We start from the raw sequence: 26,823 nt of genomic DNA on the forward strand, positions 1-26,823 counted from the left end.
TTATAATGTGGGTGAATCCGGCGCGTTGTCTGTTAGCGTAATTATTTATACTTGCTACACAAACAACGGCACATAGTACATACACATGAAGAAGGAATACAAGTGTAACTACAAAGCCACCATGTAAATATTTATATGTGTAATTCTCAGGGTAAATATGTTGATATTAAATGGTTTGGCGAAGAATGTAAATTATTCACAATGATTGTGGAGTTTATTGAAAGTTGGAATTTTGATTAGAGGTTAGGTGCTGTTTCCGCAAACACAGTTTGTGGTGTATTAATGGATGAATTATACGGTGAAATAGTATGTGTGTATGTGCCTAAAATGTTATTAGCGTTGTTAATTGTATTTATTTTGAAATTTCTACAAAAGACGACAGGTACGATTATCCTAAGCATTAATGGAGTAAATTTGCCTCATTAAACTCAATAAAGTTTTGCAGTGAAATGTTCAATTAGTGCCAACAAGTGATTTAATTATAATTCAAGACGAAGAGGCAATTGATGGCTCCGTTTTGGATAATTAAAATGTATAATTTCAAGTCTTGTTAATAAATTGAATGTTTATATAAATGACCCAAAATGAATCCTCATTGGAGATGCGGGGCATCGATCCCCATACCTCTCACATGCTAAGCGAGCGCTCTACCATCTGAGCTACATCCCCTGTTAAATATTGTGATTTTGTTAAAAAATCGGTTTTGGTATTCGTCAGAGTTTAAAATAACGGTTACTTATTAAATCACAGCACGTTACGTAATGTGCATATTTGCTTTATTATTATTTCTATGCAAGACTGCATAATTAAAATGCAATTCAGATTTTTTGTCTTGGCCATTTAGTTTGTTCAAGAAGTGTCAGAAAAACAACGTTTGAGGGATCTTATAACACATTAAGATTGTACTAAGAGATTTTAATGCTAAAATTGGAAGGGAGAATACATTCGAACCAAGGATGATTACTTTAGTCTTCATAACATTCCACAAAAAATAATAATGAATGGTATCGGATTTAAACACCGCGACTATAAAAAGATACAAAGAATGTTCAAAGAATTAATGGGGTCCAAGAACGAGAGTTAGATACCATTCGCTTGGATATATCAATAAAAACGACGTTGTAAACTTATACTAAACATTTTGTTTACAAATTTTGCATAGGAATTTTATCGACTTCTTGTTGAAATTGTTATTATTTATACTCGGAATTCCTTATATTGGGAAGGTCAAGGTGCATGCATTGAAAAATGATAATCGTTGTCAGAAAACAGGCCTTAAAATAGATCTTATTAAAACAGTCAGCTGTGCAGACATAACATCAGCCTCAGACAAAAAAAAAAAAAAAAAAAAATTAGAAAAAAAGTTCTGATTCATAGAAATAACACATGAAAATATTTTAGCTTTTAGGAGAGAGGAGCTCTCTTACCCATAAGCTCAAAACATTTTCATGAAAATTTTCATAGTCTGGCACAAAACTACGGTAAACTAAGTTTGGAAAAAAATTTTGAAAAAGTTTGAGAGTTATCTGTTTGTATCTTTTGCGCCATTATATCATGAAGTATGGACTTGCTCCGAAAAAAATTGTATCGTTGTAATAGGAATCATGAAACAGCATTCTGTAAAAATTTTAAATCGATTCAAGACGAGTCCAAAGACTGCACTCTTCCCAAATTTTGTGTGGGAGGTATTCGAGGGACTGGACCGATATAATCCATATTCCCACCTGATATATAACAGAATGAGATAGTAACGTGTAACGTTTGGACCAATCAGAAACTCCCAGCGAGAGTTATCTTGCGGATTTACCAATTTCGTTGGTCAAAATACGTCTCCGACTGGTATCGTGGACAGGAAAGGAATCAAATTATTCCATTTGAGGTCAGAATATTTCATGGTAGGGGATATAATAAAGTTCGGTGCGACCGAACTTTACATTTTTACTTGTTTTTCATAGTATGTGTAGCATCATACATATATCAAAAATATACAAATGTAAAAAAAATACACTCATAGATCCCAAAACAAAAATGTCTAAATCTTTAATTAAAAAAAACCAAAACAAACAATTAAAACACAAAACAAAGAAGAAACTGAGAATACAGTAATACGGCATTATCACTAAAACGACCAGAGGCATCGTCAGTATTTTTAATGTCACACACGGAAATGCAAATATATGCAGCTGGAACCAAATGTTTTGTAAAAGTGATACTATTTCCAACATTCTTCAAAAAATTTTGAGAGTGGCGAAGGATGGCGAAGTTAGTAAAATCCACTTCAATTTTTAGGACTTGGAAAAAATCCACAAAAAAGTATTATAAAAAATTTGATTTCCAGCACATTTAGTGCGAATAATGTGTACAAAATTGTAGGTAAAAGTAATTAGAAGACCTTGTACTAAAACTATTATTTAGAAAAAACTTATTTTATCCTTTCAATTTTGAGTTACCTGCCTTGTAAAAGTTCACAACCTTACTGATGTTTTTAAAGTTTTTAAGAGATCATATGTAAATGTCAACTTCTTCTGTTTTGTTTTGTAAAATACCGTTATAATTTCCAAAAACAGTGCTGAAATATTAAAATATAATATGTTAAGAGACAATTTGCTGAATTGTCGCAGAGATTTGTTGATATCGATTGTTCGATTTTTGTCGCAGGTTGGGGCCAATGTGCAATGGATGAAAGCGACAATTCGGATGAAAGCTAAATTATTTAACATAATTTTTATCTTTGCCCATGACCCGACCGAAAATTTGGAAATTTTTACAAGCGATTTGAGATAACATATGATCAATGCCGTAACATCAAAATTATTCTAGGCGATTTTAATGCACAAAATGGAAACGAAAATACCAATCGTTGGCCCAACCAAATTGACCATGTTGTGATAGATGGAAGATTGTACGTTGGATGTACAATCATTTCATGAAGCATACATCATCCGACCGAACGTAGAGAAAGCTGGAAATTGAAAAGCTGCATGTGAACATATATGGTCCATCTTCGAACTTGATCTAAGTTTGAGCCAAATATTACGGTTTGCAAAATTTAGACCAACATGACCAAAAATCTTGAAAGTTAAAAGTGTTGTGTAGCGTTACGTAAAGCTATTTTGGAAGTTTTTATTTGGTTTTATGTATATGCAATATTGATACAAGATTGAAATTTGGAACAGAGTTGGATTTTTAGAATTGAAAATGAACCATATCAGTAGTGGAATTCTGTAACTCATTTTTTGAGTTACCGACAAAAATCGGTAATATTAAAACGCAAAATTATGAATGAGAAGTATCAATAAAAGTTTACAACATTGTTGCTATCGGTAGGATTTATCAACAACTTTAGTTTGGTTGTTAACTTACCGAAAATTTTCGTTAATTACCGAAATTATAAGCATACCGATATTTGTAGTTAAGTCGAAAAATGAGTTACAGTATTCCACAACAGACCACGTTCGATATAGTCACCAAACAAAAGTTGTTAACCAAATTCCCAAACATAATTGAAACAATAACTAAAAAATCTTTCAAATGAATATTACCCATATAAGTTTACATTTTGGTATAATCTAGAACCACATTAGCTCTTATTTGTCATTTTGTGTTCTAAATCCCGCACAGAATTGAATTCGAAAGATTTTCTATAATTCGCGAAAATATGGATTTGGGAAATCTTTTGGTGGGAGAACCTCCATGCAAAAGGTGTTGAAAACAGATCACCGTTTGAATACAAGGATTGCATTCGCGAATATATCGAATATAGATAGACAGTGTTTGGAGGATATAAACAGTTCGGCCCGAACATAACGCCTTTTCTTCTTTAAAGTGCATATCCAGATACTAACTTCAGTCCCATTAAAAATTTTTTGTATTATTGTAAGAAGTGATAGTGTCCGTGAAAACCAACTAAAAATGCAGAGAATTACATTAAGAAAAAAGGAAAACATTTTTATCAGGAATCGTGCGCTACAAACTACGACTCATAGACTCCAAATCGAACTCGCAGTACTGTTTGAGACTACGCAATAATATGGTCGAAAAATATCGCTAAAAAAGCTCGGCAACATTTTAGATGAGTCCTAAAAAAAGGTTAAGTCGAAAAAACTCCATCTGATACCTCAATGGTTGTTGTGTTCCCGCTTATTTCTATCTTAATTGTCTTTATTTACTCGATGGAATTAAAATTTTTCAAGGATTATGCCCAAAAATCAATCACTTTTGTTTTTGGAAAACAAGTAAAAAATATCAGCCGAGTTTGCCGACGGAGATATACCCTCAGCCTGTGTGAGTCTGTAGAGAGATCGAATACGGGACAGAAACAGAAATGCAGTAGAGTAACATAAAAAGACTTTATTTTAGTTGGAAAATACTCTTGCAAAAAATAAGATGTGCATATTTGACAGTCTTTAAGAAAAGAATAAGAAAATGTAATTATTGCTAAACATATTTTTGTTTAATATTTATATAATAACTAGCTGAACCCGGTGCGCTTTGCTACCCCGACATAGATAAAATATAATGGAATGTTTTTTTAATACTTTAACGTATAAATATAAGAGATATGAAGGCGTTCTCTACCCATTCAGGGCTGTTTTGGAGCTACTATGGTATTTTTGTATATTTCAGGAGGTAACACTCCTCCTAAAGCCTTTTCGACTATAAGTATTCCTTTGGTAGTTATATACTCTTACAGTATTAATTTCTCTTTATTTGTACAGATTGGATTTGGAGTGAATAAAATTAAGAATAGAACCAGGTTTGAGAACCTTAGGTTTGGGGATAGTTGTAATTTATTTTATAAATGGGACTTATTATTTCCAGGTCATATACATATTAACATATTGTGATATCTTAAATTACTCTTAGGATAACTCCCACTCGTATTTATAATTTTTACTCAATATTGATTTAGTTATGTCATATTAAAACATTAGTCTTAAGAAGTCTCTCAAAGATATAATATTTAAAGCTGTAGCCTTAGTCAATTCCTTATCAACTATAAGTACTTGTGTATATAATGATGACTTCTAAATATCTTCAAAATTTCATTGAAATTGAAATTTTCAATTGAAATTGGATACATAACAAAAACATCAAAATATATATGGGAGCTATATTCCGATCTGAACAGATCTTGATATCATTTTGCACATTTATTTGTACACCAAATCCCGTCTCACATTCCAGATTGCAATGAAATTGAACATACATAACGTGTTTGGTGCACAAAATGTAGGAAATCGGCCGAAAATATATATGGGTGCTATATCCAAATATGAACCGATTTCGATATAATTTAGCACATTAAGTCTAGACCAAACTGCGTTTGACATTCCAAATTTTCGGCGAAATTTGACATACATAGTGTGCTTGGTGCATAAAATACAGGAAATCGGCCGATATGGGAGCTATATCCAAATCATTTATGTCTACACCAAATTCCGTTAGACAGTCCAAATTTCAGCGAAATTGGACATACATAGCGTGTTTGGTGAATAAATTACAGGAAATCGGCCGAAAATATAGATAGGGGCAATATCCAAATATGAACCGATTTGGATATAATTTGGCACATTCATTTCTAGACCAAATTCCGTCACACGTTCCAAATTTCATTGAAATTTGACATAAATAGCGTGTGTAATCTGCCGAAAATATATATAGGAGCGATATCCAAAGATGAACCGATTTCGATATAATTTCGCACATTTGTTTCTAGACTAAATTCCGTTACACATTCCAAATTTCAGCGAACTTGGACATATATAGCGTGTTTGGTGCATCAAATGCGGAAAATCGGACGAAAATATATATGGGAGCTACATCCAAATCTGAACCGATTTCGATTGTAATTTGGCACATGTATTTCTAGACCAAGTTCAGTCACACGTTCCAAATTTTATTGAAATTGGATATAAATAGCGTGTTTGGTGCCTCAAATACATGAAATCGGCAGAAAATATATATAGGAGCTATATCCAAATCTGAACAGATTTCGATAAAAATTGGCAAATATATTTCTAGGCCAATATCCATCACACATTTTTAAATTTCAGCGAAATTGGACATATATGGCATGTTTGGTGCATAAAATAAGGAAATCGGCCGAAAATATATGTATATGGGAGCTATATCCAAATCCGAACCAATCTCGATTTAATTTGGCACATTTATTTCTAGAACAAATTCCGTCAGACATTCACAATTTCAGCAAAATTGGACATATATAGCGTGTTTGGTACATAAAATAAGGAAGTCGGCCGAAAATATATGTGTATGGGAGCGATATTCAAATCTGAACCGATTTTGATATAATTTGGCACGTTTATTTCCAGACCAAGTTCCGTCACACATTCCAAATTTCATTGAAATTGGACCTAAATAGCATGTTTGCTACATCAAATAAGGAAATCGGCCGAAAATATATGTATGTGGGAGCTATATCCAAATCTGAACCGATTTGAATATAATTTGGTAAATTTATTTCTACATCAAATACCGTCACACATACAAAATTTGGAGATTGTATCAGTAACAGTTCTAAAGATATTTGCATACAAAATCTAAATTTTTTGGAGGTACCTCCGGTTTTGATGCTATATCACCAGATCAACGCGAAATTTCAAAAAATGATATAGCCTATTTTCATTCCAGGCCATGTAGCAATGTACCCTAAACATTTCAGTAAGATGACCTTCGGAGAGGGTCGAAATATGGGAAAAATAAAACAAAAATAAAAAAAACAAAATTCTGTAGTTTTTATTTTCTGACCAAAAGCCAAACGAATCAAGAAGTTAATATTAATTAATATTAAACAAAATCTTTTTCCTAAAAATTGTGTAGCCGGGCCCACCCCCTGCGTACGTCCCTGGTGCTGTTGCTAAGTTACTTAATTTACGGCAATGAAGTTATTATCCAGGTTGAATCTGCTTCGTCAGAAATTTATACAACACAGATTTAGTCAATGATACAACAGGGTCATATCATTGCAGCTTTTGACTTGACAAATCCCCCATCGATTACATATTCTTAACTAACTGGCCTGGTACAAAAAACTTGTCCCATAAACCGGAATAGATTCTTCCCGCTTGCGCATAGCAAAGTTTTTATCGCACGATCGAGTTTTATGTCTGTCTATGTGCTGCGATAGTAGTTATGTGCATTACGTGATGCATACATAATATGCATTTTAATTGCAGATAATTTTGGAAAAAATTTAATTCGTTTAAACTACAGTTAACAAATTTATTATGGGGGATGTAGCTCAGATGGTAGAGCGCTCGCTTAGCATGTGAGAGGTACGGGGATCGATGCCCCGCATCTCCAAAAACGTTTTTAAATCTTTTATCTTTGTTATATAAATGCATTCAACAAAAGAAATGGCACATCCAGGAAAGTTCGATAAACTTACAAAACAACAAACCTCGTCTACATTCCGCACAACATTTCATTAACATATTTCATAACTGATAAATGACCTGTAAACCAATAATTTCATATAAATTGCATTTTGAACTTTTTATAAAGTAAATCTGCATTTAATACGAGAGAGTATAAACCACGTCTAGACAAAAATTTATGTAACATATAGACTAAACTAAATTTCCGACACATCAACACACACATACATACACAGGGACTTAACTAACTACTATAGAATGTAATAATTTAGCAACAAATGCGATAGATATACAAACCAACGATAACAAAAACAATAGCAACTACTATTACCACAACTTGCTAAAGTATGATAAATTACAAAGTTCATAATTAAAATGTATTAAATTCAATTTACTATCGCAACGAATATTAAAACTGCAAAAAAGCACTCAGTCTCTGTACAATTCTGGCTTACCATAAACATTCAAGTAGTCCTTCAGACATACCTATGTATGTAGGGATGTATATTACGAACGTAGGTAGATTTTGAGGATATTTCTTTGTATGTAGTTGTTTTTTAGAAAAGCTACAAAAAATATAAATATGTTTGCGAGAGTAGAAGGATGAACAACTTTTAACATAGATTATTTGCAAACTACTACAGGAGGAAACAAGTTGATAGTTAAGATCTATGGAATAACATAAAACATAAATTTTGCACTCGAAAAAATTACGTTAGTATTGATTTTTGTACTTGGAGTCTTAAGTTTTCCAATAGTATGCTATTCCAAAACTTTGATATATACGTCTAAGTTTTAGGTGATAAAAATAGATAAATTCCGATAAAATTTGAGACAGCAACAAATTGGGTAAAGAGCTGTATCAGTTTTAACAAGGTATAAATTGCTATATCCGATAAGATGATATCTGAAATCGGGTTGTATTGTAAATAAGGGTTTTGGCGCACCATATTACAAGTACTATAAACATAACGTGCTTATTCACTTAGTTGGCCATCTACAGAACATTTGCCACAAAAGCCAGAGAAAAAATATTTTTCGCCTTTGTTGGAACAAGAATGACTATAATTAATTTCTTTTGTTCAAGCATAATTGCAAATCGGAAATACCATCTTTTGCTCCAAACGAACAAAAAAACAAAAACAACTTGCGAAATTCCGCAATATTGTAAAAATCGTTAACAATATCGATGGTAGGAACTATCATAATCTAGAATTTTTACAAACACTATTGCCAGCCCAGAAAACCCGTTACTGAAAATTTTGATTTGATTATATGTAATTCTCATTTACACTTTCCACGTGACTTGCTATAAACGTCACAGACGAATATTGATAAGCACAACACGTGATCAAGGTTTACTGCTTTAACTGACAACAAAGGCAAACAGTTCTCCATTGCGCGCTTCAAAGCATCGACCACAACATAAGGAATAAAAAAACATAACAAATATGAAAAGAAAACACAAATTAGTTTCCTCCCAAAAGCACTTATAAGATTGTGTCGGTATAACTCAACCATCAAAACCCAAAGAAGAAAAAATAAGAACAAGAATCTCCCTTGGTGTAAATACAAAAAAAAAAAAAAAAAAAAACAAGTAAGAACGGCGTTAAGTTCGGCCGGGCCGAACTTGTTATACCCTCCACCACAAGTTGAATTGAAGTAAAATGGAATAATTAGTTTGCTTTCGTGTATGAAGAAGACTTAATACTAAATTTCAGCAATTTCGATAAAACAATGTAAGGCACCATTCCAAACGTCTATTTCCAAACGTCGATCTATACCGACAAATTTCTGACGGAAAGTTTTTAGGCTCAAATAAGACTAAATACCAAATTTCCTATATTTCGGTAAGAGAATGTGGCTAAAACTTAAAAAATACCGAAAATCAAGAAGTAAGCTTCTATGGGGATATAGGAAGACGTGGACCTATACTGACAATACTCTTCTGGAATATTTTATAACTCTTGCAAGACGAAATAACGAATTTCATCCATTTCGGTTGGATATTGACGTCACAATCTTCAGTAGTACGAAAATCGGGAGGTACCGTTGTATGGGGGCTATATCGAAACGTCGACCTATACCGACGAATTTTAGTCAGAAATGGGGCAATATGAAAGCGTGGACCTGTACAGACATATTTCTGGCGAACATTTTAATATCACATTGAAGACTAAATACCAAATTTCAGCCATTTTGGTGGAATATTGAAGACGCAACCTTCAAAATACGAAAAATCGGGAGGTACCTTTCCATGGGGGCTATATGAAGACATGGACCGATACCGAAAAATTCTGGGGGAAAGTTTTATACCACCAACGTAGACTAAGTACCAAATTTCAGCCATTTCAGTGTGATAATGAATCTCAAATCTTCAAAATACCGAAAATCGGGAGGTACCGTTCTATGGAGGCTATATGAAGATGTGGACCGATACCGACAAAGTTCTAGGGGAAAGTTTTATACCCCTAAGGAAGACTACGTACCAAATTTCAGCCACTTTGGTAGGATAATGAAGCTAAAACCTTCAAAATACCGAAAATCGGGAGGTACCGTTCTATGGGGGCTATATGAAGGTGTGGACCGATACGACAAAATTCTGGGGGAAAGTTTCATACCCCTAAAGAAGACTACGTACCAAATTTCAGCCATTTTGGTAGGATAATGAAGCTAAAACCTTAAAAATACCGAAAATCGGGAGGTACCGTTCTATGGGGGCTATATGAAGGTGTGGACCGATACCGACAAAATTCTGGGGGAAAGTTTTATACCCCTAAGGAAGACTACGTACCAAATTTCAGCCATTTTGGTAGGATAATGAAGCTAAAATCCTTAAAATACCGAAAATCGGGAGGTACCGTTCTATGGGGGCTATATGAAGGTGTGGACCGATACCGACAAAATTCTAGGGGAAAGTTTTATAACCCTAAGGAAGACTACGTACCAAATTTCAGCTACTTTGGTAGGATAATGAAGCTAAAACCTTAAAAATACCGAAAATCAGGAGGTACCGTTCTATGGGGGCTATATGAAGGTGTGGACCGATACCGACAAAATTCTGGGGGAAAGTTTTATACCCCTAAAGAAGACTACGTACCAAATTTCAGCCATTTTGGTAGGATAATGAAGCTAAAACCTTAAAAATACCGAAAATCGGGAGGTACCGTTCTATGGGGGCTATATCAAAACGTGGACCGATATATTCCATTTTCAATACCAACCATCCTGCAAGTAATAAAAACTTCTGTACCAAATTTTGACTCTGTATCTTTAAAATTGCGAGCTGTATCTTGATTTCAACAGACAGACAGACGGACGGACGGACGGACGGACGGACAGACGGACATGGTCAAATCGACATAGAATTTTATGCTGATCAATAATATATATACTTTATAGGGTCTCCGACGAATATTTCGATGTGTTACAAACGGAATGACAAATTTAATTATACCCTCCATATGGTGGAGGGTATAAAAAAGATAAAATCATTCTGCCATACAAACAAAATTCACCAAATAATTTTCCATAATTTTCTTATCACGACATCGAATACCGAGAGATGAGAATAAATTTATCGAAGAAAAGTGAATAATATTGTCCAGTTGACAAAAACTATTGTTGGATATGACAAAAACAATTGCTGTAATTGACAAAAACTATTGTTGGACTTACAATACATATTTCGCTCTTCGAATATTGTTGGATTAATCATAGTTTTTTCTCTGAGTGTAAGAAAAATTTCCATTCCTCTTTATTTGTTCCATTATTTCTTCAATTTGGAATACCGCGCTTTTCGATCTTCCACTTGTTTACTCCTTGGCCTTCCAGTTTCGCGAGTACCGTCATACGGTACGTATTTATACGCCTAGCCAACGCAATCGTTGTATCTCGATACGTTTAAATAGGTAAATAGGTCCGGTCAAAAAAGGCTGCTTTGAATCGATATTTGAGAGCTCGCATTGTCATGATGCAGAATGATTCGTCTTCTCTTGTTCGTTTTTCAAATTTCTCAGACAAACAATTTATAGTGTACCACTCAGAATTATCCTTTCTACATTTCTCATGCTGTACAGTCGCCGCACGGTCAGTTTTACCGAAGCAACAGGCGACCATTTCGCTCGCTTTCGAATACCTAAACAGTCTATTCCTATTTTGTTTCGTACTCTGAAGCATAGATCCAAAATTCGTCGTCTGTGAAAATCTTAGAAACGTTGTTTGAAGTATTGATATGTTTTTTTTTCACAATTTCTTTGCACCAATCCACAAAAAGCTTTTTTTGAGCGATTGTCAAATTTGCTGGATCTAACGAGAAAAAATCCATCTTTGGGGCCATGTGTTCATGCAATGTCAAAGTTAGTTGGTGCAACAAATGTCCAAGCATGCCTCTATATCACGGTATATAACAGGGCGATCTTGCATTATCCGTTCAAGCTTAACGAACTCGCAAAGTCGTTAGTCGCAACACCAACGGGAGTAGTTAAAGGGCGTATCTTGAAATACCAAATATCACAGGCAGAGATAAGATGGGACAAGACTGAAAAATATTAAATATCAAAACCTAGCTAACCACATTCCAACAAAGTTCCTAAACGTACAAAGTTCCGTATTAGCCAAAATTGACGGAACCAGGCAATACACATTGCTGCGGACAATTGTTCAGGAATCGATTTTCCTCTTCAAAACCTCAATTTTTTGTCGCCGATTGTTAATTTCTATATGGGATTAGATAGTAAACACATTGAAACTAATAAAAACAAAAAATTAGGTCAAAATATTGATATATTGTGTTCGTTGTTTTTTGTTATGCAGGTAGGATTGTTGTTTTTAAGAACTGTTTAAATAAATTAGCGTAGTGTTTACACGAATGGAGCTATTTTATTTCTCCTCAGGTACTAAATTTTAGTGAAATTAAACATGAAATTAAACAAATTAAGTTTACTTGAACTTTTAAGGAACAGTTTGGAACAAAGTTCCGATTTCAGAATCATGCCCGAGAGAGTCCTCTTTTAGTCCATATATAATTTTGTACCCGTTTAACACTTTTTAATTTTTTTTAAATTACAATATATGAGTTTTTATAAGAGTTATATGAATTTGATTAAAACCCAACGAGGATTTTGTTTAATTTTGGAAAAAAAATTAAATTTTTTGATTTGATATGAAAAAGCTCAAATTTTAAACTTTGACCTTAAATTCCCCTGCAACTAATAGAATTTAAATGGGTTTAATGCATCGGAAAGCCGATTATGTTATCTGTCCAACAAAAATAGAATTATGAAAATATCCCTATCCGTTCGAAAGTTACAGAGTTTTGCCCAGGAAAAAACGATTCTGAACCACTGTGCGGCGTTAACATTGGTAAGTTCGCATTCTAAGCGCCTACAACTAAACATACTGACAATTGCTGCAACAGCTGAAAGAAATATATGAGGTTGAGCATCTCCGGTATAACGGACAACTGGCGCAGCTGCTGAAAGGAATATAGGAGGTTGAGCATCTCCTCTGGTCCTGCCCAACATAAATTCAAGGAAGATTGAAAGCTCCAGGAAGCCCACCGCTTCGGTGAAACAATCGAACTAGTTCTGGCAGACTTTTTAGTTCATGAGGCTATATTTAATGGATAACGAAATAACAAATAAACTGTAAAATAAAATAAATCATACTAATTAAAGCTTTGAACATATATACCCACCATGTTAGCCAACCAACCAAACTCGCAAATTTGAATGCAGTCGTTTGGTGATTTTTCAACATTTAATTATTTTAGAATATTAATCAATGATCGAACAAACATTTTCCTCTGACTTTAAATCATCTAACATTTATCATAAAACACAACAATGGAAAAAAGGCACACAAGAACAAAACGTATACTAATAAACTACAAACACCACCCCCACACCACTAAACAAAAAAGTGTATCAGCCAACATGCACTCAGCCAGCCAGACACACTTAACAAAAAAATGCAATGCAACAGTAGCCGAATAGTAGCCTGGAGCAACAGAAGTAGTAGCTTGCAACAACTAACAGTTTAACACTTAAGGGGCTGTTATAATGTGGCAACAAACATTCAAACACATGAAAACAACAATCCAGGATCATTTGCTAAAAGAATAACTTCCATGTTTTCATACTTGTAAGGATAGATGTACAAGTATAGTTGCAGAACAGCAACATTTATTTTATTGCTTGAAAAAACCCAAAGTTGTGGCAAGCTACAACTCCTTGAACGTAATCAAGGAAACTTGAAAACAGGAGCGGTCATCGTTTATGGCGTTACAAGAAGCAAAAAAAAAAAAACAATTCATGGAATTCACTTTACGAATTATAACTTTATGCTAGCCGTTTTTGCGCGTGTGTGTACTGTGCATTATTGCTTTTCTATTGGGTGCAACGATAAATGTTTGGAAGAATGTGGAGCTTTTAGACTTACATTTACGCTTTTTTGGCGTGTTAATAGTATGGGGGATATATAGAAATAAATACATAGTCTTACTAATCTGTAAACCTTCACCTTTAAAGAGAGGCGAGAACTAACGATCATGACCAATATAACGGTAATCAACTTCGTACAGTGGCATAGCAGAGCTTTTGTCCATAAGACTGATTAAGAAACTCAGGCTAAAGCTTGTGATCAGTAACCCAAAATTTTTACTATGAAAAAAGAAAAACATAAAAAATAAATCTTTCATACCGATGACTTCCCAACGTTGGAATATGCATCTGTAACACCACGGTTGATGGAAGAATTGCCTAAAATCGGATAAATATGCATATTGGAGCTATATCTCAAATTTTGATAGGATTATGTTTTTAGCCATAGGATCGGTCGGAGTGCAGGTGTAACATGAATGTATCTCCTTAAATTTCAATATTAAAGATTTAAAATTGTCAGTTAAAATTAGAAAAATGTAATATTGGTATAGCTATTTGTGTTTTATTTGTCCACAGTCGACCGCCTACTTGGTACTGTTTTAAAGGTCTGTTGATATTTGATTAGCTGGTTACAATTTTTGAGTGCACCTAACAATCGAATACCGGCCACAAAACCAGAATCCCTTTTCTCTAAAATTATGTATTTGGATTAAAGCTCAAAAGTGTTGCGTAGGAAATACCTGAAGAAATGGACCGCTTTTTTACCTTACACCACTATGTGGGGAGGGTATTATAAGTTGGTTTTGGCCAAAAAGTTTGTAACGCATCGAAAAATGGTCGTAAATGAATGTCTCGACGAGCTGAGTCGATCTGGCTATGTGAGTCCGTCCGTCTGTCCATCTAAACCTTGTAATTACGCTACAGGTCGCAATTTTGATAGGATCGTAACCAAATTTTGGGCGTTGATGGCCTATTGATTTTGGTGATGGTCGGATAATACTTAGGGGTCGGAATGGGCAAAAAACTTATTTTGAGGAAACGTTTTTTCCAAAGCGAATATCTCAGCGTCTATAAGGGTATACCAAAAGCAAAACCTGACAATGAAAGTAGAAAATATCACCTTTCTTACGATGTAAAGTAGGTTGTCGTAGGTGGTCAAACAACGAATATATCGCAACAATCGCTAATGAAACCCAACTTTTCATTTTTGCCATTTTTATTATAATGACGAATATCACAGCTATGGTTGGGGACTTTCCAAAAGCGAAGCATGGCTATGAAAGTAGAAAACACCATCTTGACAGTGATGCAAAATAGGTTGGCGTAGTTGGTCAAATAACGGATATATCGCAATAGTCGGTAATACATATCATTTTTTCATTTCGCAATTTTGATCGAATCATCACGAAATTTTGGGGGTTAATGGGGGTCCCATATAGGAAGAAGCCTATTGATTTTGGTAACAGTCGGATATTATTCAGGGGTCGGAATGGGCACAAAACTTATGTGGAGAACATTCAAAGTTTTATTCATATCCGAAAATCTGCTTCAGTTTTCCAAAAGGAAAGCGCGTCTATGGAATAATATAAGATGAATTATACTGACGAGTATCTCAGCTTTGGTTAGATGCTTTTGAACAATGAAGACATTCTGAGCTTTTAAATGTTGTGATGACCATTCAAAGGAGAGAGATCGATATTGAAACTAAACCATCTGAGCTTTAAATTTATACAAACTGTGGCATTGGTGGTAAAATATCAGAGAATCACTATGCTATGACATTTTTAATATTATGATTTTTTTACTTTAATGACAATTACCTCTGCTTCTATTTGGTGTATTAAAGACATGTTAAGTGCTAATCACGAAGACCAGAAAAACTTTCAATCAGTACCAAGTAGATGTCGACAATAGTCAAATATAAAATTAAATATTAATTATTTTTTGAATTTTGCCTGTTAGGGCGAAGATCATTTTCAATGATTTTTATTAATTTTCTAGTTTAGAGTTAAGCTTGATGATTGGAAATTATTTGCAAGTGAAAAAGGAAAACCAAGGACTCGAACCCACACAGTCACCAAATTACGTTACCTGGTTTCACCTATCGTCTAAAATTAAATTTTATGTTACTTTCGTGCATCAACTCGAAAAAAGAACAAAACAAATTTATTCAAAAACAAGTAAGAAAAGTCTATAGTCGGACGGAGCCGACCATGGGATACCCTATACGACTATCCCTGGACACTCGCTCTCAACGGAACTTATTTTCAATGATTGTGAAAATTTAATTATCAAATATCAGAGATGTAATGTATAATACTTATGACCAAAACCAAAAAGTTACTAGCATGACAAAGACATTTTTCTAGCAGGAAAGGAAAATTTAGTTCACACAAACTAAAATGTAATGAAACCCACTTATGTAGTACTACTACTTCCGTTGTTTAACCGCTACGTTATTGAAATTTTTACCAATTTCACACAAAAGTTTCAGTCCATTTAACCCGCTAAGTATTATCTGATCTTCACGTTGGTTTGTACGCTTCTTCTTCTTCATCATAAACTCAAACTTTGTTTAAAATGTTGCGGGTTATTATTTTGTCATACAGAGCCGCTACAAAATTGGTTAAAATTCTGTTTTTGGTCCATTTCATTCCCTGAACATTTCACGATCATCAGCAAAAACTAATCATTTCTATTCTGGACCGAACCCAACCTCCTTAAAAAATTCGTTACAATCGGTCCATAATTGCGGCTTTAAGCTTGTTTACACAATTTTTAATGGACGGACACACATCGCTAAATAGCTTTATCTCGTCGAGATATGAATTTTGGCATACCAAATAAGGGGTCTAGGACGAATATTTCTTGGTGTTACATAAACTTTTGGAGAGACAATATGTAGCATGGGATAAAAATGTGGTTCTCTACACAGAACCCATTATATATTAGGCAGTAGGGCCGTTATCTAGCAAACACTTTATTGCAATTTACATCAGAGGAAAGGTCAGTAGTTTTTTCCATATGTAGGCTACTTTGCGAAATATATATGTCCTCAAGGAATTAAAATATCGACCAAAAATAAAACTTTTATATTTTTATGTTTTTTATAATGGCCCATTTCACCCGCTAAAGAATATTAGATCATCATTCAAAATTGTAGCCATCTTTTTCGACCTATTCTCTTACCCGGTGCAAAATTTCGTGACTATTGATGTATAATTGCGACTTCTACCGAGTTTATTATGATACTACAAACAAATAACGGAATATATTAGGCTGTAACTCTGTTATCTGATCATGCACACCAACATAATTAGCATCAATTGAAAGGTCAAGTGTTCCACTTTCAAGTAAATCTCACTTGTCCGGAATGTCACTTCCAGGAATTAAGATATAAGCTGTATATTAAAAATTTTCACAATTTTCACACAAAAGTTTTGGTCCACTTAACCCTCTAAATATTATCCGATCGCCATCTCAAATTGCAAGCTTCTCCTTTGTGATATACTCTTACCTTATTTAAAAATACACGTTGATCGGACTATTATTGAGACCTGCAGAGCCCCTAGAAAATTGAATAAATATTATGTTTTTGGTCCATTTCACCCGCTAAATATTTCACCGAAACCGACCTCCATACAAAATTCGATCGTCGATCGGTCCATAATTGCGGCCTGGAGCGTGTTTACAATTTATAATGGACAGACGGACGGACGGACACACATCTCAAAATCGCTTTATCTCGTCGAGATATGAAGATTGGTGTACCACATTGGGGGTCTCCGACGAATATTTCGCGGTGTTACATGAATTTTTACCAAAACAAACTTATAATACCCTTTTCCACATTGTGGTATAGGGTATAAATATATTTCTTGGTTCTAAACAATTACTTCACAAACTGTATTGTATACGTAGATTTGTAATACCAGTCAGAAACATATGTATTCAACGTTGTAAAAATATAAGTATTAATTAATTAAAATCTCCTACTGACCAAAATCAACAATAGTTGTACAAATCTGAAAAAAAATTAAAAATAAATTTAAATTATTACATTTAATAATTTACAACCAGAATTAAAAAATAATAATTAATGGCTTCCTTCCATTTCATTATAATGACCAATTATTATTTAAAAAAACCGTTAACCTCACTTTCCTGTGGCTACTAAAGATTTATATTATCCTCCACTTCAGTAAGTTAAATGAAAATTCTTTGCAATTTCTATGTATCATTTACAGTCATGTTCGGTTGTTGGAAACAATAAATTTCATAGGCCCCATAAAATATAATAACTCGCCAGGTAACTACAAACAAAAAGTGCAACATAGAACTTTCAAACAGTACTTTAATATAATTGAAATTATATCTAAGTTGTAAGTGTTGTGTTGTTGTTTTTATTTGTATACACAATTCCTGAACACGTTGAGCTGCATAAACTACTATAACTTAGAACTTAGCGGACATTTTTATACCCTCCACCATAGTATGGAGGGTATATTAAGTTTGTTTTTCCGTTTGTAACGCATTGAAATACTCATTTGCGACCCTATAAAGTATATATATTCTTGATCAGGGTAAAATTCTAAGTCGATCTGAGCACGTCCGTCCGTCCGTCCGTCCGTCTGTGGTAATCACTCTAGCATCCACAAAAATGGAGATAGGACGCTGAAATTTTGGGAAAATGCGTCTTTTGTTTGCAGGCAGGTCAAGTTCGATGATGGGCTATATCGGTCCACGTTTTGGTATAGCCCCCATATAACGGTACCCCCCGATTTGCGGTATTTTGACGTTTTTAGCTAAATTTTTAGACCGATTTAGCTATAATTTGACATTTAGGGTTCTTAAGTGTTAATAAACTTATATATTAGAAGTTGTGGACATAGGTCCACGTTTTGGTATAGCCCCCATATAACGGTACCCCTCGATTTGCGGTATTTTGACGTTTTTAGCTACATTTTCAGACCGATGTAGCTATAATTTGGCATTTAGGGTTGTTCAGTATCAATAAACATATATAACAAAAGTTGTGGACATAGGTCCACGTTTTGGTATAGCCCCCATATAACGGTACCCCCGATATAAGGTATTTTGACGTTTTTAGCCACATTATCAGACCAATGTAGCTATAATTTAACATTTAGGGTTTTTAAGTGTTAATAAACTTATATATTAGAAGTTGTGGACATAGGTCTACGTTTTGGTATAGCCCCCCAAATAACGGTACCCCCGATTTGCGGTATTTTGACGTTTTTAGCTACATTTTCAGACCGATGTAGCTATAATTTGACATTTAGGGTTCTTACGTGTCAATAAACTTATAAAACAAAAGTTGTGGACATAGGTCCACGTTTTGGTATAGCCCCCATATAACGGTAACCCCCCCCCCCGGATTTACGGTATTTTGACGGTTTTAGCTACATTTTCAGACCGACTTAGCTATAATTTGACATTTAGTGTTCTTACGTGTCAATAAACTTATATAACAAAAGTTGCGGACATAGGTCCACGTTTTGGTATAGCCCCCATATAACGGTACCCCCCGATTTACGGCATTCTGACGTTTTTAGCTACATTTTCAGACCGATTTTGCTATAATTTAACATTTAGGGTTCTTAAATGTCAATAAACTTATATAACAAAAGTTGCGGACATAGGTCCACGTTTTGGTATAGCCCCCATATAACGGTACCCCCCGATTTACGGTATTTTGACGGTTTTAGCTACATTTTCAGACCGATTTGGCTATTATTTGACATTTAGGGTTCCTTAGTGTCAATAAACATATATAACAAAAGTTGTACACATAGGTCCACGGTTTGGTATAGCCCCCATATAAGGGTACCCCCCCATTTACGGTATTTTGACGGTTTTAGCTACATTCTCAGACCGATTTAGCTATCAATTGACATTTAGGGTTCTTAAAGGTCAATAAACTTATATAACTAGTGGAAATAGGTCCATGTTTTGAAATAGCTCCCATATAAAGTTACCGCCCGATTTCAGGTATTTTGAGGATTTTACCAACAAGTTTTAACCGAATTATCCGTAATTTGAACATTTGACATTTGAAATTCTTAGTGGTCACCACACCTCTCCACCAAAAATTGTCAAGAAAGCCCCCATATAACGGTACCTCCCGATTTTCAGTAATTTGATGATTTTAGCTACAATATTAAACCGAAGTAGCAGTAATTTGACATTTGAAGTTCTTAGTGGTCACAACACCTCTCCATCAAAAATAGTCAACATAGGTCCATGTTCGGATATAGCACCCATGTAACGGTACCTCCCAATTTTCAGTAATTTGTCAATTTTAGCTACAATTTTTAACAGAAGTAACTGTAATTTGACATTTGAAGGTTGTAGTGGTCACCACACATCTGCATCAACAATTTTCAACATAGCCCCAATATAACGATACTTCCCGATTTTCGGTACTTTGAGGATTTTACTTAAAATGTTTAACCGAACGTAGGTCCATGTTTTTGTATAGCCCCAAAACAAACCTCCCGATTTTCCGTACCTCCGCTTTATTTTTTGGACGAACTTTCTGTAATTTGAAATTTAAAAGTCAACAAAAATTCTGCAACAAAAATTGTTCATTTAAGTTCATATTTTCGTATAGCCCTGATACCCCCGAACTAGCTGTTAATGACATTTGAAGTTCCCACGTTATGTACCGATTTTCGATATTTTGAGGATTTTTAACCGAATTAGGAGTTATTTGACATTAAAGGCTCCCATCAAAACCTGTCAACATAGGCCCATGTTTTATTATAACTCCTATATAACAGTACCTCCCAATTTCTAGCCCACCAAAAATTGTCAACAGGCACCATAAAAAAGGGTCTCCCGAATGAAGCATTTTATGTACATTATCTGACATTTTTACGTACTCACTTAAAGTTGGGGACAGGAATTCATATTTTATGGTGGAGGGTATGAAAAGTTCGGCCCGGCCGAACTTAATGCTTTTTTACTTGTTAATATTACACTCGGGAAAAATGTTTCGACGTTGTGTTAAAATTTTCTTGGTAAAATGAAAAAAATGTGTTCTTTCTCATTGACATTAGAACACTGAGGTGTAGGTATAATTCGACAACAGACAAAGGTTGGATAGGAAGGGAATGCTCTTGTATTTAAAGCGTCAAATAAACTGGTTATTTCTTCCACAAAACTCCAGAGGCTTTCTAAAGTCACATTTGTTCATTCTCTAGTGGAATCAATTTTTTAATCTTTTCCTTAACACTTACACTAGCATTTTGCTTTGAGTGCCGTTTCAACACTGTTGTTTTAAGTAGAACAACAAAACGCTTAAATTATGCTTTTCAAAATGTGAAAATTGAATTTAAGTTTTCCGCTTATGTATTTTTTTCATTTTCTTTTATAGAGTAGTTGACTCTTGAAAAAATAAAACAACTTGAAAATCCACAACAAAATGCTAACAACAGCAGCAACAACAATAAAGGCACTTAACGCGTTCCATGATTGAAATGGTCTCATGATTGTTGTTGTTGTTCTTGTTGCTACTGGCTTAAAGGACTTAGGAGTGACGGTTAAGGTGTAGTGAATAACTGACTCTGTGTATTTCCAAATGAAGTGCTGTACTAGTGGTGGTAGAGGTATTCATGCAGTAGCGGATATTTAGCAACATTCAAGTGTAAATTTATTTAGTTTGAGGTTTACACCTGTACACTTGTAATGATGATATACTTGTTAGATAGACTAATAATTTTCAAGGGTTGTTACAGCAGAAACAATTCAATAAAATGAGGGAACGGTTTGGTATTCGTTGTGGTTTAGTGAAAAATTCCACCAATGTTCTTTATTATAAGAATTGTATTTGCAAATTGCATCACGAAATTAATAGTATGTGTTAATCTGCGCCAGTCACAAAGATAAACTTCTCACAAAAAATATAAAATATAAATATAATATAGATAAATCAGCATTGTATGAAAATATGATAAAATCGAACGTGAAGACAACTCGAATTCATTACATATTGAACATAGAGTAATTCTGAGGTATAACAAAATGTTAATTGGAGATGCGGGCATCGATCCCCGTACCTCTCACATGCTAAGCGAGCGCTCTACAATCTGAGCTACATCCCCATAATAAAAATCTCCTTTCAAATCACCAATATTACACGTACTTAATAAGTAATTGTTAAAATTAGTGATTTGTCACGTACGCATGTGCACACAGTGGATGCGCCCAACGACAAAAATCAAAAAATTCATGTCATCATTTTAAAAATTTAAAGATGCAAAGCGTTTCTAATCATATCAAATTTCTCGAAACTCAACTTTATTTTACCATTTTTCGCGGTTCTTAAGGAGAAAAAGGCTTACAAACATGACTAATTTTGGTGACAAAAAAAATATTTTAAAATGAGAACAAATAAGAAAGGTGTTAAGTTCGGCCGGGCCGAACTTGTTATACCCTCCACCACGAGTTGTATTGAAGTAAAATGGAACAATTAGTTTCCTTTCGTTTATGAAGCAGACAAATACCAACATTTCTGTAAGATATTGTGGCTAAAACCTCAAAAATACCAAAAATCAAAAGGTATGCTTCTATGGGGGATATAGGACGTGGACCTATACTAATAATTCTTTTCTGGAATATTTTATATCCCTATGGAAGACTAAACAACAAATTGACGTCGCAACCTTCAGTATAACGAAAATCGTTAGGTACCGTTCTATGGGGGCTCTATGAAGGCGTGGACCTATAACGACAAAATTAGAAGGGAAAGTTAAATATGCCCAACGAAGACTAAATACCAAATTTCAGCCACTTCGATGGATTATTGTGGCCATAACCTTCAAAATACCGAAAATCGGGAGGTACGGTTCTATAGGGGTTATATAAAGGCGTGGAACTATACCAAAAAATTTCATATGGACAGTTTTATACTCCATATGAAGACCAAATATCAAATTTGAGCCATAACCTTCAAAATACCGAAAATCTGGAGGTACCGTTTTATGGGGGTTATATTAAGGCGTGGTCCTGAACTGACAAATTTATGGGGGATTATTTTATACCACCAACAAAATCTAAATACCAAATTTCAGTCATTTCGGAGGAATATTGAGGCCACAACCTTCAAAATACCGAAAACTGGGAGGTACCGTTCTATGAGGGCTATATTAAAGCGTGGACCTGTACCGACAAATTTCTGGGGGAAAGTTTTATACAACCAAAGAAGACTAAATACCAAACTGCAGCTATTTCGGAGGAATATTTAGGCCATAACCCTCAAAATACTGAAAATCGGGAGGTACAGTTCTATGGGGGCTATATGATGGCGTGGACCTATACCTACCAAATTCTGGGGAACAGTTTTGTACTCCCCACGAAGACATTCTAGTCCATCTTCTGGGATTGGATCTGTGGACGTTGTCTTCGCCAGTATTTGATACCAACAGTTTGGAAAAATTCTCTTTCCATATCCCCAGCACACTACCTGTATCACTTACCAAATTACTTTATAATTATAATAATAATTGTTCCACAAACATCCCAGGCGGGACAGGGGAGACTTCTCTCATATCAATGAGTGCACCCCGATTCATATTAGCTCAATGATATGGGACCTACTGTTTATCGCCGAGTCCGAATGGCGTGTCTAAGACACCACTTGTAGAGAAGTTGTACAAGGCTGAAATACTCAGAAAATGTCGCCAACATTACTAAGGGGTATTTTGCCACCGTTGAAAAGTGTTTGATGTTGACTGGCCGGGGAATCGAACCCACGACCTTAAGCGTGCAAGGCGGGTGTGCATACCATTGTACCACGGTGGCACCCAAATTACCTTACTGTTCTCTAAAGGGGGATGTGCCTGTCCCAAAGCCATAATTTTACAATAAATATCAACGAGAGAGGTAAATGAGCCAAAATGTACAGGAGTCAGAATGAAGTCCGAAAACTCTACCAAAGAGTGAATTGGACCAGTTGAGTGGAATATGCCGTGGCTTTCTATTGTGATTGCAGCTTTCCGATGTTCAACTTCCGTTTTGTGTCTGTTGGTGCATTATTTGCTACGTTTAATCTGGTACGTACATTAGCTGTATCAAGGTGGTGGTCCGAGTCTATGTTGGCTCCTTGCAACGATCGCACATCCAACATGCTCGATGAATTGTTCCATGTATCACAACGTGATTAATTTGATTTCTTGTTCGTTGATCTGTATATCGAGATACTTAAATCTGGTACTGCTAACTGCCATGTTTTTGCCACTGCGAAGCCTATCATCCTCATACCATTGTCAGATGTTTCATTGTGGAGACTGAATTTCCCGACTGTTGGGCCAAAAATATTCTCCTTTCCAATTTTGGCATTTAAATCGCCTAGAATGATTTTATAATGTCATTGCAGGACAAAGGTCATATGTTTCTTCTAAGCGCTCGTAGAATATATATATATATATATATATATATATATATATATATATATATATATATATATATATCTTTGGTCTGTTCGTCCTTGTCTTCGGTAGGAGCATGAGCGAAAATAAAGCTAATGTTGAAGAATATTGTTTTTATACGTATTGTAGCAATACTTTCATTCACTGGGGTGAAGCTGGAGACCAGATGTTTTAACCTTCGACCAACTGCAAATCCGCAACCAAAGACATGATTTGAGTCATGACAGCTATAATACAGTGCGTCACGATAATAATATTAATAATGTCTACGGCTATCATCCAGTAAAAACAATGATGTCAAATGGAACGTAACATCCAAAATTTTATAAATTATAAATTCTAGTTCTGCGTTGAAAATTTTTTTTCCAGTGTAATTATTAGTCCGTAGTTACTTATTGCCTAAATCTTGATCCTGTTGCTCCAAAAGGATATTTGGAGATGCGGGGCATCGATCCCCGTACCTCTCACATGCTAAGCGAGCGCTCTACCATCTGAGCTACATCCCCATGTAAAAGCTGCATTTCCATTTGACAATATAAATTACGGCTAGTTTTACTTTGTCACCTGCAAATGTGCAGTACAACACACACTCCATGTTATATAATCGTGACATGAAAGACAATATGCTTAACCCAAATACCCTTATAACACCTAATACAATCAAACTATGTCGTGATATCCAACGTTAATCTTGTTCAATATAACGACATGGCATAAAATATGTAACTACAAAATTTGTTTGAACATTCTCATATTCATCAAATGTCGGAACTCATGTAGATGCAATAATACACAGTGAGATAAATCTAAACAATATTCTGAAATAATTCATACATATTATGAACAGCATTGATAATGTTCACATTCATGCATATTCTGAACGTTGTTCCTAAAAGCGAAAAATACTTCAGTCTGTTCCAAAACTCTAATTGGAGATGCGGGGCATCGATCCCCGTAGCTCTCACATGCTAAGCGAGCGCTCTACCATCTGAGTTACATCCCCATGTAAGAAGTGCAATTTCATTTGACAATATCAAATTAATTCAATAACGGTTAATATTTAAATATCACGTACAAATGAGCAGTATAGCGCACAGTCTCTGTTCGTGACATGAAGGGCAATATACACACATAACCATAATCAATCCTCGCCAACCCATACTTTCACAGCAATATGCTACTGGATGAAAACATTTTACAACAGTTGCACGCCATTTCTCACTTTCTTCGACTTTAATTGGCAACGTCACCGAAGATGAATTTGATGGTATGAGATCATTACTTATTTCGAAAACCAAAATTCACTTGTCGATACGTTAGAGTTTCTGATGGGCAATCTTTGACCTTATATTCAGTGATTGGATAAACCACATTCTAATGAATAAATATATGGATATGTTGCAGTCAGTACTATTTGTGTAATTGTAGAAGTCTCATAGGAAAATGGAGGGGTCTCAATTATACCTGGATGGGCGTGGTGGGAAATTGACCAAATGTAAATTCTTAAATATGATGGACCGAGAAGTTGGCTAAAGATTTCACACTTTTAATTTCAATGGTGCGACGTTATTCTACTGAAGATGGATAAGACAAATAGTGATGCGATAAAAAGCGATCGACGCTGCTTTATGTCGAAAAATTGGGTAAGTAAGCTTAATATTGTTAATTTTTTATGGAATAAACGAATCCCAAAACATACCATGCACAACTGCGGCCTAGAACATGTTCTGAGGATAATCATTGGATAATTAATGATGACATACATAAAGAACCATGAATATTGCATGAGGATTCAAAATCAATAATTTATCTGAGGGCATAAGGAGCGAGCCCTCTAATATATCCTTATACATTGTAGTTGATGGAGTTGTGATGATCGGACAGCCACTCATAACTCAAATATATATAAGTTCATAATGTAGGATATATCTATGTCAGATGTGCCAATGAGGATTTCTATTGCTTCAAAAGGATGTCTTGGAGATGCGGGGCATCGATCCCCGTACCTCTCACATGCTAAGCGAGCGCTCTACCATCTGAGCTACATCCCCATGTAATAATACGACTCCAATTGACGACATCCAATTAATTCAATTACGGTTAATTAAAATTTGTCAAGAATATACAAATATGCAGTATAACGCATAGCCACTGTTATATAATCGTGACATAAATACAAATATACTTCAACTAAAAGCCCCTATAACACTTATGCTATGTTTACATTTACGAAATCCACTCGATTTCATCTGTCAATTCCATAGCTCAAACGTCAAATGAAATCTCATCTGAAATCCATTGGATTTCATTTGACGTTTAACCTATGGATTTGACAGATGAAATCGAGTGGATTTCGTAAATGTAAACAGATGAAATCGAGTGGATTTCGTAAATGTAAACATAGCATTAGTGTGGTCATATGCTATGGTATGCATCCAACGATAATGTTGTTTACCACAACCTCTTGGCATGAGTTACTTGACACTGTGAGCCTAGAGTGAAGAAGTTTTTCAACAATTGCGGAACCAAATCACATAGAAAACCACATACTCTGGATGGATATTTTTCAGTCGACACTACATATCTGTA

At 34.8% G+C, this 26,823-nt stretch overlaps 3 non-coding genes across 3 annotated transcripts; 1 reads left to right on the forward strand and 2 right to left on the reverse strand.

Annotated features, from left to right (window-relative positions):
* The first annotated feature begins 7,253 nt into the window (after window positions 1–7,253).
* On the forward strand, window positions 7,254–7,326 carry TRNAA-AGC (transfer RNA alanine (anticodon AGC)). The gene has a single exon. It is a non-coding gene; the product is annotated as a tRNA-Ala (tRNA).
* A 17,341-nt stretch (window positions 7,327–24,667) lies between these two features.
* TRNAA-AGC (transfer RNA alanine (anticodon AGC)) lies at window positions 24,668–24,740 on the reverse strand. The gene has a single exon. It is a non-coding gene; the product is annotated as a tRNA-Ala (tRNA).
* Window positions 24,741–26,212: 1,472 nt separating this feature from the next.
* Window positions 26,213–26,285, reverse strand: TRNAA-AGC (transfer RNA alanine (anticodon AGC)). The gene has a single exon. It is a non-coding gene; the product is annotated as a tRNA-Ala (tRNA).
* Between the last annotated feature and the right edge of the window lie 538 nt (window positions 26,286–26,823).

Source organism: Musca autumnalis, unplaced genomic scaffold (assembly GCF_047663935.1).
Source record: "Musca autumnalis isolate F117 unplaced genomic scaffold, ASM4766393v1 scaffold_3, whole genome shotgun sequence".
Taxonomy (NCBI): domain Eukaryota; kingdom Metazoa; phylum Arthropoda; class Insecta; order Diptera; family Muscidae; genus Musca; species Musca autumnalis.